Raw genomic sequence first — 19,041 nt, 5'->3', positions numbered from 1 at the left:
TGACGCCGATGGTGTTTCAATCCCAACATTATTTAGTAACATGGAAGCTGCATAGCACAATCAATGTCAAGCCAGGCTGCATGTTGTAATAGGAACCTCTGTGGGTACGGATGAGTTACTTATATTTTGGTTCCCATAACACACTGCTTCCTAATATTTAAGCAGAACAGAATGCCTCACATTTTCAAAGGCACTGTTTTCCAGGCAACGTGGCTTGGCAGAGCCACAGAATAGTGTCAAAGAACTAGAAAGCAACATGGTGACTCTGTCCATGTAGGTCTATAGACCATCTCTCCAAATAGGTTGGAAGTTCCTTGAAGACAGAAAACATCTCCTGTTTTTTCTTTCTTGGTGTGTTCAGTGCTATACCTTACAGTTTAGTTGACAAAGTTTTCATACAACTTTCACTTTCACTTAACAGAGAGGGGTGCCTGGGTGGCTCAGTCGGCTAAGCGTCCGACTTCGGCTCAGGTCATGATCCTACAGTTCATGGGTTTGAGCCCTGCGTCAGGCTTTGTGCTGATAGCTCAGAGCCTAGAGCCTGGTTTGGATTCTGTGCCTCCCTCTCTCTGTCCCTCCCCCACTTGATGGTGGGCATGCACTCTCCCTCAAAAATAGATAAACATTAACAAAAATTTTAAAAAAGAGACTTAGCAAATAGCACCCTAGAAATGTTCAAACTACAGGCTTTGGCATTTAAAAAAATCTTTTTTTAATGTTTTTATTTATTTTTGAGACAGAAAGAGACAGAGCATGAGCAGGGGAGGAGCAGAAAGAGAGGGAGACACAGACTGGGAAGCAGGCTCCAGGCTCTGAGCTGTCAGCACAGAGCCCAACATGGGGCTCGAACTCACGGAGTGCGAGATCATGACCTGAGCCGAGTCAGACACTTAACCGACTGAGCCACCCAGGCACCCGCAGGTTATGACATTTTTAATAACAGTTGAGTTGATTTTGATATATACCACTATTTTATTTTCCTCAGGCCTCTATGAATCTCTTACTCTTCTCCATGTAGGTAATAATTATCAATATTATTTTTTTAGCTCTTGCTCTGTGCCAGGTGCTGTTGTACGTGTTTCGTATGTATTAATTAGTTAAGCTACAAGATAACCCAAGAGGCAGGTACTAATACTACTCCCAGTTGGCCAATGAAGAAACCGAGGCTAAGAAAGATTGACATGCCCCAAATTGCACAGCTTAGAAGTGGAGAAGCCAGGGTTCCAACCAGAGTATTTCTCCTTTGTTTTTGTTTTTAAAAATTCCTTCAATTCTCATTGTTACTCCATGTTTAAAAACAAAGAGAAAATAAAAAAGAGGCCAATCATGACTTCTGCCCGGTAGGGGACAGTTGCTTCTGGCTGGAGAAACCCATTCCCCAGGCCACACTGGGAGGACTCCTGCCCCAATACAGATCCTCTGTTCTCACTGATTGGTCCACAGAAGTGGCCTCACACACTTCTAAAATTTCTTCAAGGTGCACCTACCTATAAACTTGAATCATTTTCTGCCCCTCCGAATCACACATGCAAGTAAGAATGCTCTGACTTGCAACAGAAGGCAGTTAGGTCAGGGAAAGAGCATCAGGATAAAAAGAAACACACTGAATGTTCTCATAATTCATATTTCTTAATATGAGTGAGTTATGTTGGATGTGAATGGAGAGTCCTCTTAAGGCCAAAGTTTAAATAAAAACGTTTTAAAATACTTTCCAGAAGCCCACAAAGCAAATATGAGACCCACTCAGACCTTCACCTCCCTCTCTTCGTCCCAGAGCCCCGGGTCTCTTGGTGGCAAATTTCCCAGACTCAGTCAGTGCCAACTGAGTCTTCTGGTTCTCTCAAATGGCCTCCCAAACCACTTCCTTTTAATGTAATTCTAAAGAACAAACTCCCCTCTGGTTGGCCAACAGTGACCTCGATATCCTTAACACCAGAACTCTGCCCTCCTCCCTTTTATTGGTCTATTATTGTGAAGCCAATTTGTCTTCTTGGCATTTGTGTTCTAAAGGTTCTAGGAATCCTTTGGAGGAAGTCACCATGGCCCTTCTCTGGCTTCTGCTTTTGCTGGCTTCTGTGGATTCTGTGGACCTTCCCTGTCCCACTTCATCTCTGTTGAAGGAATATTTCCACGGTAATCTCTCTGGCTCCCCCGATTCTGTCCCTCTCCGCTCTTCTGGCATATCACAGGACAGTCCAAAACATTTTCATGGTCTGAATCTTGTTCTGAAACTCAAGCAGGAAGTCTAGAACAATAAATTACAGGGCTGTCTTTGAAATAGAAGCCAAAGGAAGAATGATAATTTTACCTTATAAGAACCTCCATCCTGAATGTGAGAAACCTGCTTGAGGTGCATATTTTTGGATAGTTGAGGAATTTGTATTAAAGCAAAACAAACAAAGGACTTGTGGAATTTTGTTAAATATCTTCACAGCAGTGTAGTCATATATCTTAAGTACTAACAGTCTGCTGTGCAAAATGAATCTTAAAAATGTGTTCACTTGCAGAGTTGAAAGACCAATTTTGAAAACAAGAAATCTAGTTCGTGTAGTCTACTGAGGATTTTAAAGAGAAGAAACACAAATGGAAAAGTGAAAATGACTAACAGAAGTTAAATGACTACAAAGCCTTTGAAACACACAAGCAAGAAGCCATAACAGATGCAAAATAACTCAGCCAGAGTCGTACACAGGTTTATTATGGGTGCACTATTCGGATAAGGAAGGAGCATGAATTAAAATGTCTCACGGGCAGGGGTTGATCTCAATGAAGAAGACAAAAATTTCAGAGCTCAGGTTTAATGCCATAACAGAAAACAAGTGCACTGGGCCAAGAAAAACAGTGGCTTGGTTGAGAACCACTCTGTCGAGAAATCCTTCTGGAGCACTGATTCCTGTAAGGCCCACTGCAGAGCCACCCCACCCTCTTCACCCAATGTCATCTTTGCTTGCAATGCTAAACCAAGAACCAGGTGCTCCAGGCATGGCTGCAACAGCCCATAAAGCCCAGCCCCACTTTATGATAATCTAGGGAGAGAGTATAAAATACCAACGCCTGGGCCCCACACCAGACCACTTTAATCAGTATCCTAGGGCATGGGTCCAAGGCAATTGGTGATCTTTAAAGGCAGGTGGTTCTAACAGGCTGCCAAGATTGTGACCCACCGTTGACAAAGGAGAAAAGGTACACATGTCACAGCTGTAGATTTACATCCCGTAACACTGCTTCTGCCTGGGGAGCTCTGTGAACACTTTTTCGCTTAGATTTCTGGCAACAAAGTAATTGCCTTCTCAATTTTCTCGAATTCCTCGTGAAACCCTCCTCCACTACCTTACTGGGAGAACATTTTCTGTGATTTCTAACATGCACGGCAGACCCACCATCCTGGCAGCATGATGGCTATTTGGAGCATCTTAAAATGGAGAAAGGAGAGGCCACTAAGATTGAGCTTTCGGTGGCTGTTGCCTGTTGTAAGGTTAATCTCACCCGGGTTCCAGTCCTTTTATCCACCAGGCCTTTGCCAGAACCGGGAGAAGTCATAAGATCAATACAGAAGTGCATTATAAGTCAGTGTGGCCTGAAGGCAATATGGGGTAGTGGTTAGGAGGACCACTCTGGAGTCGGGTATCTCAAACTTTGATTTTTGCTGCCTCTATTTCTGGCTCTATGATTTGGGCAGTTTACCCGATCTGTTTGAAACTCAGTTTCTGCGTCTTGTAAAAATAGGATGATACCCCATCCAAGTTGCTGCGTTAAGAAAAACTTTGCATCTATTAGATTCTCGATCTATATTAGGTCTTAAGATGACAGTATTATATAGCAGTCAAGAGTGAAGCCTCTAGAGCCAGATTGCCCTAATTTGAATCTCAACATTGCCACTAGCTGTGTGACTTTAGGCAAGTTACTTAATCCCTCTGTGCTCCAGTTCCCTCAAGTGCCAAAAGGGATAATAATGGTACTTATAGGGTTGATGTACCGGGAAGAGAGCTATCAACAGAGATTCCTTTTTACCTAAGAAACTTATCTCCATGAGAGGGCAACCTTGTTCTCAAAAAGTCTCCTCTCATCTTCCTGCTAGTGGTCTTCCTGTCTTTTGTGTCCTCAGTCCCCTACCCCTCTCCTTGGCTCATAGAAGCCTCATGTTGCCCGGCTGTCTTAGAATTTCATGTCTGTGTGGGGCGCCTGGGTGGCGCAGTCGGTTAAGCGTCCGACTTCAGCCAGGTCATGATCTCGCGGTCCGTGAGTTCGAGCCCCGCGTCAGGCTCTGGGCTGATGGCTCAGAGCCTGGAGCCTGTTTCCGATTCTGTGTCTCCCTCTCTCTCTGCCCCTCCCCCATTCATGCTCTGTCTCTCTCTGTCCCAAAAATAAATAAACATTGAAAAAAAAATTAAAAAAAAAAAAAAAAGAATTTCATGTCTGTGTGGATTCTCTGGATGTCCAAAAATAAATGTGATTTTTCTTCTGTTAATCTGGCACATGTCAATTTGATTCTTAGTCCAGCTAGAAGGACTTTGAAGAGCAGAGAGATTCTTTCTCCCCAACATAAAGATTAAATGACCTAACGTTCGGGTGGCCTGCCATCTCAGTTTGCTCAGGACTGTTCCAATTTATGCTTTTTGTCCTAGTAGCTTGGCTGGTTTAGAATTTGCCTGCCCCCTTTCATTCTCAAAAGTGTCAAAAGTGTCCCAGATTGAATAATTAAGTATATGGCCTCAGTGGTTATGTATATACCACTTAGCAAAAAGCCTCACATGGAGCGGTTGGTAAATGTGTCTTAGATGCTAATAATTAACCCCTGTGGCAGTTTTATCCAATAGAAATAAAATGTAAGCTACATAGTAATTTATAACTTTCTAGTTAACCACAGTTTAAAAAGAAAAAAGTGGGGTGCCCATGTGGCTCAGTGGGTTCAGCATCCAGCTCGTGGTTTCAGCTCTGGTCATGATCTCATGGTCGTGGGACTGAGCCCCAAGATGGGCTCTGCCCTGGGTGTGAAGCCTGCTTGGGATCCTCCTTCTCTCTCTGCCCCTCTCCCTCCCTCCTCTCTCTCTCAAAATAAAATAACCTTAAAAAAGTAAAATCTTAAGGGACACCTTAAGGGTGGCTCAGTTGGTTGAGCATCAGACTCTTGATTTCAGTTCAGGTCATAAAGCTGGGGTCATAGGATTGAGCCCCTTGTTGGGCTCCATGCTAAGCATTGAGCCTGCTTGGGATTCTCTCTTTTGATATGTAATTAATATAAACATTATTAGTGAGATGGGATGCCTCGGTGGCTCAGTTGGTTAAGAGTCCAACTCTTGATTTTGGCTCAGGTCATGGTCTCATGGTTCATGAGTTCGAGCCCTATCTTGGGCTCTGAGCTGATGGCAAGAAACGTGCTTGGGATTCTCTCTCTCCCCTTCTCTCTGCCATCCCCCTCAAAATAAATAAATAAAACTTTTTTTTAAATGTTAAAAAATTATTAGTGAGATACTTTTTATTTTTTTTTTCTCATCCTACATCTTTGAAATCTGTTGTATATTTTGCATGCACAGCACAACATAATTTGGGCTAATGACATTTCAAGTGCTGAGTGTTTGTGGTCTACTTTATTGCTATGGTCTTACTGAATCATTAAGATGCTTTATTAGGGGCGCCTGGGTGGCGCAGTCGGTTAAGCGTCCGACTTTAGCCAGGTCACGATCTCGCGGTCCGTGAGTTCGAGCCCCGCATCAGGCTATGGGCTGATGGCTCAGAGCCTGGAGCCTGTTTCCGATTCTGTGTCTCCCTCTCTCTCTGCCCCTCCCCCGTTCATGCCTTGTCTCTCTCTGTCCCAAAAATAAATAAACATTGAAAAAAAAATTAAAAAAAAAAGATGCTTTATTAAAGTTATCTTATTAATTCTCCCATGTCACAATTTCCTATTCAGAAACATCCCTAAGAAAATACAAAAAAGTGGTTTTTCTATGAATATATAGGGTCTTTTCTGTAGATTCTCTCCCTCCAACCTTTTGATTGTGTTTTTGTTCCATTCTCTGGACTGGGGCCAATATCGCCACATTCCTGTAAATCATGCTGTTTCTAACTAGACCCAGAAGTGTAGTCAGATCCTAACCAAATGCCAAATAAAGCAAAGGGTTACTTTTTGGCTCTGCTGTGATGCCTATCTCTATTTCTCCTATTAGGGACAGTTTCTTGTTACCCCAACTAGTCTCAGCCTTGGTTTCCCAGACTTAAGATGTTCCTAATCCGGGGAGAAACAATACTGATAAGCAAGGGAGCAAGAAATAAGGAATGTGACATTTTTTACTCTCAAAAATGAAAATTGGACCCTACCAATCAATGAATTTCATGGATCCTGGATGGCAACCCTCTCAGGAGTCTGGAATCTTGTCAGTATGAGACTGACCTACTAAAACAATTAGAGAATGATGCTTTGCCATAGAGTGTAACAACAAAATAGCTTGCGATGGCTCTTCAAATTAAGAGAATGGGCTCAGGATGTTAGATCTGAAAAACTTGTCAGAGGCCATGTATTTCAGTGTTCTTTTTTTACTGATTTGGGAAGTGGGGCCAAGAGAGATTCAAACATTTGGTGAAGTTCAAATGGCAAGTCAGGAACATGGTCTCTGTTCTTATTACACTACAGTTACCTTGATTTGGCAGTAACACCCCTATTAAAATACAACATGTTGTTCTTCCCAAAGAGGTTTTACCCACTTTTTATGCAGTTTATTTTTTTTTATTTATTATTTAAAAAAAAAATTTTTTTTTTCAACGTTTATTTATTTTTGGGGCAGAGAGAGACAGAGCATGAGCGGGGGAGGGGCAGAGAGAGAGAGGGAGACACAGAATCGGAAACAGGCTCCAGGCTCTGAGCCATCAGCCCAGGGCCTGACACGGGGCTCGAGCTCACGGACTGCGAGATCGTGACCTGGCTGAAGTCGGACGCTTAACCGACTGCGCCACCCAGGCGCCCCCTTTTTATGCAGTTTAGATGATCATTTTATCCTTACTGCCTTCTCAAACCTTTTCACATGGGCCTGCTCTCCATTAAAGGGCGTATTCAATGTACCCTGAATGAGGTAGCATTTCTAAAAGGCCTGGGCAAACAGCACACAAACCCCCACCAATGAGAAGATTCTGTTCCAAACCCTACTTTACCATCAATTCCTCTGCAGATGGCAGAACTTCAGCTGTGGTCTGAATCAGGTGTTTGAATTTTCAGGGGCAGGAGGGATCTGGAAAAGGATCTTGGCATATCAGCCTAACTATAAGAGTCCTTCCCTCCACAGCAACCCCACACCAGAGTTGGACTTGCTGATGTCTGAGGGTGAGGTTATACGCTAAGGAGAATAAGCATGCAAGCCACCCACAGAAGCCACAGAACTGACATAGGCAGGTGCACTCAGGGGTAAGTGGCTGGGATGCTGCATTGTGGTGTAAAAGAAAAATAATTGTTTAATGTTGTTCGATATTAACTCCTTCGACTTGTCAACTGTTCCTGCAGGATACATACACACGTTTGCTTTCCAAGGGGGCATGGTGTATACCCTGTACCATATTTCAAAGTCCACCTTTTCAGCTGTCTCTGAAGGAGAGTGATCTGCTAAAAGCAGAACAAAAAGCCCACAAGTGGCAGGGCCTGTCTCCCCCACTCTCCTACAGTACACCTGAAGTGCGAACCGTAATGAAAAACCGTATTGTAGAAATTGCCAGCACTAAACAAACAAAACGTTTGCCGGTTCACATTTCTCTTAGAGTGTCATTTTATTCACGAGGGGTAAAGGACAGGAAGAGGAGTGTGTGTCTTGCTTTAAACAGGCTATTCATCACTTTTCGAAAGAATCTCTGATGTATGATTTAGGAAGACCATGCTGCAGTTACTTCACAGTTCATAGTTGCTTCCTATGTGATAAATTACCTGTTAAAGCTAAAGAAGGCTGTTCCCTTGCGGGGCAGGGAAGACAAATTCTAAAGTCTAGGCCATCAAGATACAGCCAAGACGTTAAAAACTGAACTATGCTGGGGTGAATTTCACTTCCGTTGGCATTAATCTTTTTTTCTTGAAGTTCAAATGACTTACAGTGGATCCCACCAGAAAGGACTCGTGTCATTTATTCTAGAAGGCTTCCTGCCCCGCGTTAAGGAGGCAGAGTTAACCTGGGGAAGGGAGGGGCTATGGTGAATAAAGACTTTCTAAGCCGTAGCTGGTTAGCCAGACTAGGATGAATGGAAAAGCAGCCCCAAATTAATGAGTAGGTGGAGAGCCCTGAAATCCTTGGAATTACAGGAGGAGGCCATTAAGATTCAAACGCCGGTTTTAGCCGGCTGGAGAAGGGAGAGACGCTGCGGGGATGGGGCGGTAAGACCCTCCCTCGGAGCATCCCGGACACCGCTCTGAGGACGTCCCCCACTCGTGCCTCTCCGTGCAGGCGGTAGATTTCTCCTAACTCCCGAGCCGAGCAACCCTTCACGCCTGTAGTTTTCTCTTGCCACCTGATGAGCGTTAGCAGTCACTCCAGCCAGTCCAGAGAATGAGCGGATTCTAGTTCCCTTTCTGTTCAGTAACTCTGGAAAATATACCCGATTGGACTGTGGTTAAGTGGGCGCTTGGATCGGTGACTTTTGGCACAGCCCCACGACCACAGACGACTTTGGAGGTTGGCCAGAAACGAATACTATTCGGGATCTCACGCGTCCCAAACCCGGGGGTGCGACCACGGGTGTTTCCCAGTAAGTTCAGGTGACGGTGATGCTGATGGGACACGTCCGCGGTGAAGGGTCCACGATCCCGGGAAAACGAAAAGTCCGCAGGGAACGCCCGCAGCACCCCCCGCGGGTCCCGGCCGCAGCGCGGGGCCGGGTCACCTGACTCGCGGAATTTGGGGCCGCGCGGGGTGGAAGGGGAGGGGAGAGGCGAGCACCTCCCTTCTCGCTCCCGCTGGATCCAGGTCGGCGGGGGCCGGCGCCGGGCGGCCACGTGGTGGTGCTGCCGCTGCCCCCGCCCCGCCGGCCCAGCCCGGGAGCCGTGGCGCCCACTGACCCCCGCAGCGGGGGAGGAGGAGGGACTGAGGCGCAGGAAGCCGAGCAGGAAGCGAGCCCGGCGGCCGCGTTTTCCTGGGGAAGCGGCGGGCCGAGTGGCGCAGCCAGCGCGGCCCGGGAGCTGCCGCCGCCGCCTGGATGGGGTGAGTGCGCGGCGCCGCGAGTCGGGAGGCTCTTCCCGGAGCGGGGAGCCGGCTCGCGGCCCCGCCTTTGTGTCTGGGGCTCCGGCGAGGGACGGCGCGCCCGGTGGAGCGGCTTAGCGGGTGGCAGCGAGGGTCCCGCCACCACTCCCTTGTCTGCCGCCGGCCGCCCGCTGTCTGCAGAGGGAGAGGAGGATGTGGGGATCCGAGTGAGCGGGGGGAACGGGCCAAGTTGGGAGCGGGCTTTGCTGCTGCCTGCCCCCCACCGCCCCTCGAAGGCCGGCAGCGGCGAGGCGCGGGGCCGGGCGGGCCGAGGGAGCGCGGGCGAGAATGAATGGCCAGCCCTGCAGGGCGTCCTGGGGCGGGGGGGGGGGGGCGGCGAGTCGGCACCCTGTCCCACCTGCCTGGCGGCCCCGCGCCCCCACCCTCCCCCACCCCCCGGGTCCTCGCTTCTGGGCTCGACCCGCCTCGGCGCTGAACTTGGAGGAGCTGGGTGGGAGGAAGGTGCAAGCGGGAGATTCTGGATGGCTCCGGCGACCGAGGCTCCGCTATTGTTCCTTTTCTGACTCTAGGGAGCCCTTCGGCTGGCCCAGGGGTGCAGGCGAAGCTACACCGGGCCTGCTAGAGCCCCTCGCTCCTCGAGTCCTTTTCCCCGCCGCAGCTTCTAGGAGGGCCGGGAGGCGGGATGCTGGAGTTCGGGCGCACACGGGGCGGCAGCTGGGACTTCGGGCGAGGGGCGCTCGCCCGCCATCTGTCCCCACCTCTGCCCAGGTGGGTGGGTACCCACTCTAACCTGCCTTCCCTTCGCTGCGGGCTTGAGCAGGTTTGTGTCCGCGCTTAAGTTTCTGCAGTTTTTAGGGTTCGTCTGCTGCCTTCTGGTTCACGCTCTCCTTTTCGTGTGGACCTCTCCCCTTTTGTGGGGTGGGGGTGGGGTCCCGGAGCCCGGGGAGGCAGCAGACTGAACGGATGGAGCCCAGTGTGAAGTGGAGAAGTTATAAGCGACCTCCCAGGGGCTGGGGCCTGGGCTGTCTGTCTAGGCTTGCGCTTCTCCAGGGAACCCAGTCAGCGCAACTTTATTTCCAATGGCCCGGGCATATCTGGGGGCTCAAGACCGCCCACCAAGACCAGCAGCTTCCCGTGGCCGCAGGTTCCCAGGTGATTTGGCAGGGTCTCGGCTCTCCTGCCGCGAGAGGAGAAAGCTAAGCTGGCTGGGATGCGGACGTTGCCAGTTCTCTGGAGAATGTGATCTCAAGACAGTAAGGGCCTGGCAGGGGGAGGAACTGGTCTGTCCATCAGTAGGACTCAGCAGATGCTGCTCTCAGGGCCTCACCTTGTGGTTTGCACAAAGTTGGAGAAGGGCGAGTGCATCACAGGGAGGATTTTGGTTGCCCTGGCCCCCACCTGTTCACAGGTGTGGCTGGGAGTTTTATTACTGATGGATGTCATCTGATCATCTTTTCTTAATGATGCCTAACCAGTGTCATTTTTTTTTTTTTTCCTCCATGGCCTTTTGTAAGACAGTAGACTTTAATGTGAGAAAACTTATCCAGTTCTTATACTTTTCAACCAGTGTTTGCATAACAGTTGCATTGGGAAAGGTGGTCCTGTGCTGGGAGATCCCAGGTTTTTTCCTCTCCATTCTTTGAGATGCTTCATTAACTCATTCATTCATTAATTTATTGTATCCTTTACACACCTTAGACTTGTTTTATGACTCTTTTTTGGGGGGGGGGTGGTGATGGTGGTTGTAACCCTGTTGTGAAAAATCTTCTTGCTTTTTGTGAAATTGAATAGAAAGAGTGGGTGCTGGGCCATGGGGACTAAATAGGGGCATGATTGTGCCCCTGACGTTGAAGCACTGTCTCCAGGTGACTGCTTCCCAAATCCTCTTTGAGGCAGGCACACTTAGTGTCACTGACATTTTAAAGGTGAAGAAACTGAGGTTTGGAGGTTAAGGAAACTTGGCTTTCAGTTAATGGAATATGATGGAGGAGTTTTGTCTCTCTTCTTTTTTCCTTTCAATATAAAACTAAGTAGGAAATATTTCACACATAAAAAATGGCCACTACTTATGTTTAAAAGTTGCTAATATGTCCATTATTTGTTTCATATCGCCGCCAATAAAACTGCAACTGAAGTGTTTTATCCATTCTTCCTCCACTTCCTCCTCTTCGGGTGACCACTAAAGTGAAGTTAGATTCGTAGTTTCCAAGCACGTTTTGGTATTTCTGTATATTATATGTCCATAAGCAATATCTGTGAGCTTGTGTATTTAATATTTTACATAAATGGCATAAGTCTATGTACACACCCCTTGCATTTTTAAATGTAACATTATGTGTTGAGGTCCATGTAACTCTTATTGAGCTGCTACAGAGAATTCCAGCATAGAAATAAATGGTAGTACACTAATCCCTTGCAAAGAGAAAATTAGAATGTTTCCAATTTTTCACCGTTACACTTTTTCTACTAAGGGCAGTTGATCTGTTTCCATTTTTTTTTTTTTTTTTTTTTTTTTTTTTTTTTAAGTTTAACGAACAGTGCTATTATAAGCTATTAGAGACCGGTTTCTGTTCTACACTTATCCCATGAATTGCTGGGTGATCGGGTCTAGGTAATGCTGCATTTATTATTTCATTCCTCACCAAAAATTTAGGGTGTACATAGGGTCTCTCTTATCTGTTGAGTGAAAAAAGTGAATTTGATCTATTTTCAGCTCTAAGATTCTTAGTTGGATTATTTTGTTTTTTATAATTTCATTTTTTTGAGGAGGAACAGAGCCTCTTAATTATAAAGTTGAAGTCTGAGACAGACTGTGGTGCTGAGTTTGGGATACTTGTTCCAAAGGCTTTTCTCAGGCGTCACCAGTGGTGTAACCTTGGATTACCCACTCAAGCTTCTCTTCCTCATTTCTTCAAGCTTGGTAAGATTAAGTAGTTTTAGCAAGCATTTGCAAAGGCATGTTCTTGCTCTAAGAGTTTATGAAAATGTGTTGACATTTTGCCCCAAATTGTAACCCCTTAATCTGGAAGCAATTTAAGGCATTTAAACACTTGGGCTTCCTCATTATCCCTCCAAATCGCCAGGCACATTCCTGCCTCAGTGCTCGCATTTGCTGTCCCACTGTCTAGACCACCCTTCTAGATCCTCTCCGTGGCTGTGCCCTTCAGTACCCCAGGTCTTCACTCAGGTGTGTGTCACATCAGCTCCCAGCATGCCCTGCCCCTCTTCTGTCTTTTTTTTTTTTTCTCCATGGCGCTTAACACCTTCTAGCTTGCCATATATTTTGGTACATATTCGTCTCATTAGGAGAACACAAGCTCTGCAAAGGCACGGATCTTGTGTCTTTTGTTGCTGCTGTGTCCTTAGTGCCTAGAGCAGTGTTGACAAATAGTAGGTACTCAAATGTTTGGATGAATGGATATAATGCTCTTTGTAGGTTTTTCTACTTAGAATTTCTCTTTTAGTACATTGTGGATATCCTTAATGGTGCTGGTGGTTCCACAGCTGTAACTGAGTCCCCCAAGATGTCCTAGGATAAGAAATATATACATCTTAGAAAGAAAGTACTCTATTTAAATCTGTGTGATTTATCCTACAGAGTACTTGTCTTCCTATTTTTTTCTGCCAACATTTGCCTAAACCTGAATTCAGATGAAAACGTAAGTAACATTTGGAAGCACACCCATCTTTGCTTTTCTTGATAACTTAGCTTTCCAACATTTTAAATGTGGAAGACTGACTCTCCTATCCACACAGCATCTGTACAGACAGCCCAGGAATGGTCTCAATGCCAACTACACTGAATTTCTAAGAATAGAAAGTGTGTTTCTCTGAATTGTTTGCGGAGGGTATACTCATCATCGCTAACTACATTCATGGTGAATTTTTGTTGGGGGGGGAGGGAGATGACCTTAATCAGAAGATCCAAAAGCAACCAGTATATAGTAGGGTACCTAGAAATACTTTTAAAATTGTCACATCATAAAATCCTTAATTTTATTAAAAACATTCACTGTTCTAGTGTCGTGCTTTATTTTGCTAGAAGCCAACTGAATTTTCTCTACCTTGCATGATGAATATAGGAGTTGACAAAACTAAATATATCAAAGGCCTCTTGGGTGTATTTTAAGTGGGTGATAGAGAAAAGGAGTCTAGGGTTTTTTTTTTCCTGTTAGCTATATGGGTATATAATACTGATGGTATCCTTTACAAAAAAATAGTGCATCGAAGTACAACCATTGTATCCTCTGTAATAAAATGATACTGAAAGAAATCAGTTTATTATGGACCCAGATAGGGTTATACTTCAAGCTGAAAACTGTAAGCATACAATAATTTGATTAGTCTCAAGATGCTACATGATTTAGAAATTTCTTCCTTTTGGGTTACTACCCATGAGCTGAAAAGTGTAGGTGGTTTAATGAAGGAGAAGTGTTGTGTTTTTGTTTTAATTTTTTGTAATGTTTATTTTTGAGAGAGAGAGAGAGCCAGAGCATGAGCAGGGGAGGGGCAGAGAGATGGAGACAGAATCTGAAGCAGGCTCCAGGCTCTGAGCTGTCAGCACAGAACCTGACGCGGGGCTTGAACTCCTAAACCAGGAGATAATGACCTGAGCCAAAGTCTCTTTTTTTTTTTTTTTAATTTTTTTTTTTTTAACGTTTATTTATTTTTGAGACAGAGACAGAGCATGAACGGGGGAGGGGCAGAGAGAGAAGGAGACACAGAATCGGAAACAGGCTCCAGGCTCCGAGCCATCAGCCCAGAGCCCGATGCGGGGCTCGAACTCCCGGACCGCGAGATCGTGACCTGAGCTGAAGTCAGACGCTTAACCGACTGCGCCACCCAGGCGCCCCTAAAGTCTCTTAACCAACTGAGCCACCCAGGCGCCCCACAAGAGGATTGTTAATCAACCATCAGTTTCCCAACTCCAGCCATCTACAGTGAACAAAAAACTAGTCTTCAACATCAGACTCACTGATCGGTATCAGTAAATTTAGTCAGTATTTTAATAAGTAACTTTATAGACTTAACCATGTATTTTAAAACAAATTCTATTTGAATGAAGAAGTCTGCCTCATTCTTCAGTTTTATATTTCATGTGTCCAGTAGCATATCTGTCACATAGTAGGTGATTAACATTTATTGAATTACACACACGTGCACACACACACACTCATGCACAGGTGTGCATAAAGCCTTTCATGGAGGTCATCAGATATTTAGCTGTCCTAGTCTAGAATTTAATAATCAAAAGATAGGGAAGAAGAGTGGAGATAGCAAAATGCAGGTTGAGGTTCAGAAGATGCAGGTCTCCTTTCTCCCCACACAAAGCCATTTCACCTCTCTAAGCCTTTGTTTTCTCCCCTGTGTTCAAGAAACATGTCCACCGTTCAGAAAAGTCTGTGCATTGTGTTTTGACTGCTATTCTAGTGGGTTATGTGTGGTGGGTCACCTCCTCTAACCTCACCTGCTGTCTAGTCCAATTTCTTCTGTAGTGAATGGTGCTCACTGGATATACATTGTTTTGCTATGTAAATACCATGACCATTCATCACCACAGAATCTGCTTGTGAGAAAAGTTGGTTGTAGTCTAAGAAGTTTACTTGTACAGTGGGAGAAAACATAGACTATTTTTATTTTCTCCTTAGATTGATATTTGCTGAACACCAAAGTTTATTATCAAGTAAGCTAACATAAGCAATTCATCCTCTACTTATCAATTTTCCCTCACAATCATATTTTTTATACTGCAACTCAACTTTTCTTATCCCTGTTAGGCATGGCGATTTGTAACAACAAAATTGGTCTTCTCTTTGCTTTTTTCTTTATGATTTCTAGATGAGTTTGGTTTGCTAAATCTGGAATGTTTTTTTTTTTATATAATGTCCTTTAAGTTTATTTATTTTGAAAGAGTGTGTGGGGGGAGAGGCGGAGAGGGAGAGAGAATCCCAAGCAGGCTCAGTGTGCATGTGGAGTCCAATGCGGGGCTTGAACTCAGGAACTGTGAGTCATGACTCGAGCTGAAATCAAGAGTGTGATGCTTAACTGACTGAGCCACTGAGGTGCCCCTGTTTTTTTCTTCTCAAAGTGTAAATGACTACAAAACAGCCACAGCAGCATCTATGAGACTGTTCACTACATCTGTCCAGTTCTTTTGTTGGTGGCAGTGATGGAAAGTCAGCCAGAAAAAGGAACTCTGGCAGAGTATGCTGGTAATGAATGTAAGGCTGAACAGCTTCCCTTTGCTCTAGGGCAGCACAGAGGAAAATGTTTTCCTCCAAGAGGAGTCCATTTTGCAAACCAGAAAAGGCCACTTAGCAGTGATTTCTAAATGTTTTGTACATATTTGCAAATCTGATACAGGTTTTGGACCATTTTTCCTAGGGAGAGTTTCACCTATATACAGGGATGCTGTACATTCATAATCTTTGTCGGTCTCAAGAGCATGGAACTCCCTGCATTAAGTACATTTATGAACCTCTTTGGACTCCCCAGATTAAAAGCCCAAGCTCTAAGGGCCCCCGGGTGGCTCAGTTGGTTAAGCATCTGACTTTGGCTCAGGTTGTGATCTCGTGGTTGTGAGTTCAAGCCCCGCGTTGGGCTCTGAGCTGACCAGGCAGAGCCTGCTTGGGATTCTCTCTCTCTTCCTCTCTCTCTTCCTCTCTCTCTTCCTCTCTCTCTTCCTCTCTCTCTTCCTCTCTCTCTTCCTCTCTCTCTTCCTCTCTCTCTTCCTCTCTCTCTTCCTCTCTCTCTTCCTCTCTCTCTTCCTCTCTCTCTCTGCTCCTCCCCCACTTGTGCTCTCTCCTCTTTCTCTCAAAATAAACTTAAAAAAAAAAAAAAAAGCAAAAATCTCAAGATCTGTTGAAAGCACCTAGAAAACCACTATCGAATTTGTGCTGTTTACCTTTAACAGCTACCTCTTAGGGATCAAGAGTATAATTACAAGGGTTTATTTTCTATCATGTGCCACTATCCCCAGACCTGATAACCTGTCATACGTGAGTGGAAAGAATTACACCTTCAGTCGGAAAACCAGTCACTGGTTGCTATGCCGACCAGTTGACATGCCACTGACCATTTTTAGGAACTGTTTGGACTGGATGCAATAAAATGCTATTCAGAAGTAATGCGTGGATCAGTAGTCTGACTATATCACAGAGCTCTGATGAATTCTAAGGAGGGTCTTGAGTTTCTCGCCCCAAGGACCACCTATTTCTTGGTCTAGTGTTGGGTCTGGATGGTCTTCTGCTTTCCGGGGGCAGCACCTCCCTCCCTTGCTGTGGCAGTATGGAACTAAGATGTCCCTGGGACGCACCTAACGCTAGTCCCCAGCTCACGGGCTAAATCTTTGCTCAGTCCAGTGGAAGAAATGTTCCCAACGCACTGTCTGTCTGCTCATCTTGGCCTCCCAGCCTGATGGGGCTTCCTCCAGGAAACCTGAGGAAGACAGGGAGCTGACCCTCAGCTGGCTGCCTGCGCTCCCAGAGAGTCGTCCTTCTGTGGGAGGTAGCAGACACCGGGAGCAGATACTGCCATTGTTAGCCCCATGCAGGGAGCTTATTCTGTCACTGTTCACCTTAGGTGACATCATCGGTCTCTTCAGTCAAAATCGGGCCAAAGGGGATAACATACCTGCCTGTTACAGGGCAAGCGATGCAGCCTCTATGAGTCAGTTTAATTGACTTGAGCTCCTTCGGTGCACCAGGCACTGTGCTCCTGGCTGTCGGCTTTTGGAGGTCCAGGCTGGTCTTCTTCATTGTCACATGGACTGTGAGCAGTCCATGTTGATAGAATCGCTGAGTGTTAGAAGATTCGTACGTGAAGGATGATACCTGCCTTCAAGGGGCTTACAGTTTTAACCAGGTTAACCCGTTTGCAGTCCACTATAGTACAGGGCAGACTATGGTTGGGATAAAGTGGTGGGGGAACTCCTTTCACAGCTGGATTGGGGCCTGGGGAAGTGAAATGACCCCTTAGAAGGTGGCACATTAAGAGGCAGAGCCAGATGAACCTCCATTCTGGCTGCTCGTAGCACAAGGCTTCTAAATGTTGTACTTTTTTTTTTTTTTTATTTTTTTTTTTTAACGTTTATTTATTTTTGAGACAGAGACACAGCATGAACGGGGGAGGGGCAGAGAGAGAGGGAGACACAGAATCGGAAGCAGGCTCCAGGCTCTGAGCCATCAGCCCAGAGCCCGACGCGGGGCTCGAACTCACGGACCGCGAGATCGTGACCTGAGCTGAAGTCGGACGCTTAACCGACTGAGCCACCCAGGCGCCCCCTAAATGTTGTACTTTTGTCTCTGTGATGTAGACCGTGACCTTAGGAGTCCTATATGTAGCTAATTACTTGATGCCCATGAGGAAGACTGGTGTAGACTTGGACAAGCTGGGTTGGATTCCGGTGGGAATCCCGGGAGGCAGATGGCATTGAGCAGGGACATGAAGGTCAGAAGGTACCAGAACCCAGTCCCTTAGCATACTGCTGAGCAAGAATCACATGAACAAATATTTGTCAAGCTTTTCCAGTGAGTTAACTTCTGTGCTGAGTCTCTTAATTGGACAAGACTGCTCATTTAACTTGACCATCTCCTCCTATGAAAGTTGACATGTTGGCGATTGATCATTTTTCAAAAATGGAGAGCACTAACTTGCCCTGGATGATTATGACCGGTAGTCACTTCACTGCTTGGCGTGGTCTCTTCCCGGCCGCCCAGAAGATGTGGGAACTTGTGAGCCAAACTTTATGGACAGTGGGTTGCCTTTTCCTTCTGTAGAAGGTAGCCAAAATTTAAATGCAAGCTAGGGCCTGGGCATAAACATATGCTGGGGCCCTAGGAAGCATCGAAGGAGCCCTGAGGTCCTGGGTCAGCCTTGTCAGGAGATCCTCACGCAGGGCTGGGTGGTGGTGAGTAGCCATTCTCTCCAGTTGAATCTTCTTTCAGGGTCACCCAATCCACATTTACGATGGGGGCAATGCTTCGAATGCTCTCAGAACCTTCTTGATCTTTGTATTTGTGAACTTAGATTGGAGAAGGGCGTGTGGGGAAGAGGTGAAGCTATATTCTGTCTCTCTCCTGATTAAACAAAAGTTTCACATTTCCTTCCTGTGAGCTTTTTGTAAGTTGGGAAAAACTATTTAAAATATAGGCAGAGAAACTATGACCAATCCTGTATACCGTTCAGGATTTCCTAGGAGATCTTTTAAGAAGAAACTCCTTTCTGCCACTAACCCCCATTCAGCAATCTTGACCAAATCCTCTAATTAGTTTCTTTCTGTGTTATACCACTTTATACCATGTTTGGTGTGCCGTTTGTTTACTTTCTCTATTATTTTCCTCCAGAGCCTCGGAAAGCCAGAAAGAGATTTCCTCAAAATGACTCCTCTCCTTGCCTGTCTCGGGGCCAATCTGTTGATGGCTCTGTTACTACTGTTAGTGTCTTGTTTGGCAACAAGCTTGCTTTCTTCCTCTTCTTTAAAACCACTCCTGATTATTTTAAGTGCATACCCGTTGGAACAAAGCGCATTTTATTCTCCTTACCTGGCAAGCGGGTGTTTATATCCAAGGTGGCAAGGGAAAACAGAAAGAGTGGCTCACCCTATCCTGGTGATATCTGCTTCAGGCTCGGGTGGCCGCCTGCCGGGGGCTGCGGGTGCTTCAAATAACAAATAACAAATAACACCTGTACTCTCTGCCCCATTCCTGTCTGGTTGGGCAATGTGTTTTAGGATTCCACTTTTTTTTTTAATTTTTTTTTTTAACGTTTTATTTATTTTTGAGACAGAGACAGAGCATGAGCAGGGGAGGGTCAGAGAGAGAGGGAGACACAGAATCCGAAACAGGCTCCAGGCTCTGAGCTGTCAGCCCAGAGC

General features: G+C 45.8%; 1 protein-coding gene across 2 annotated transcripts in view; it reads left to right on the top strand.

Moving 5' to 3' along the window:
- Positions 1-8,719: 8,719 nt before the first annotated feature.
- The window catches only part of RAI14 (retinoic acid induced 14), a 144,816-nt gene continuing 134,494 nt past the window's right edge, over positions 8,720-19,041 (top strand). The window contains exon 1 of one of the 2 annotated variants that reach the window (XM_045440671.1): positions 8,720-9,167. The gene's annotated coding sequence lies outside the window, so the exon portion shown is untranslated. The remainder of the gene's footprint in view (positions 9,168-19,041) is intronic. The other variant, XM_045440633.1, reaches the window with a different exon arrangement.

This window comes from Leopardus geoffroyi, chromosome A1 (assembly GCF_018350155.1).
Source record: "Leopardus geoffroyi isolate Oge1 chromosome A1, O.geoffroyi_Oge1_pat1.0, whole genome shotgun sequence".
Taxonomy (NCBI): domain Eukaryota; kingdom Metazoa; phylum Chordata; class Mammalia; order Carnivora; family Felidae; genus Leopardus; species Leopardus geoffroyi.
This window is presented reverse-complemented; position numbering and strand designations above follow the sequence as displayed.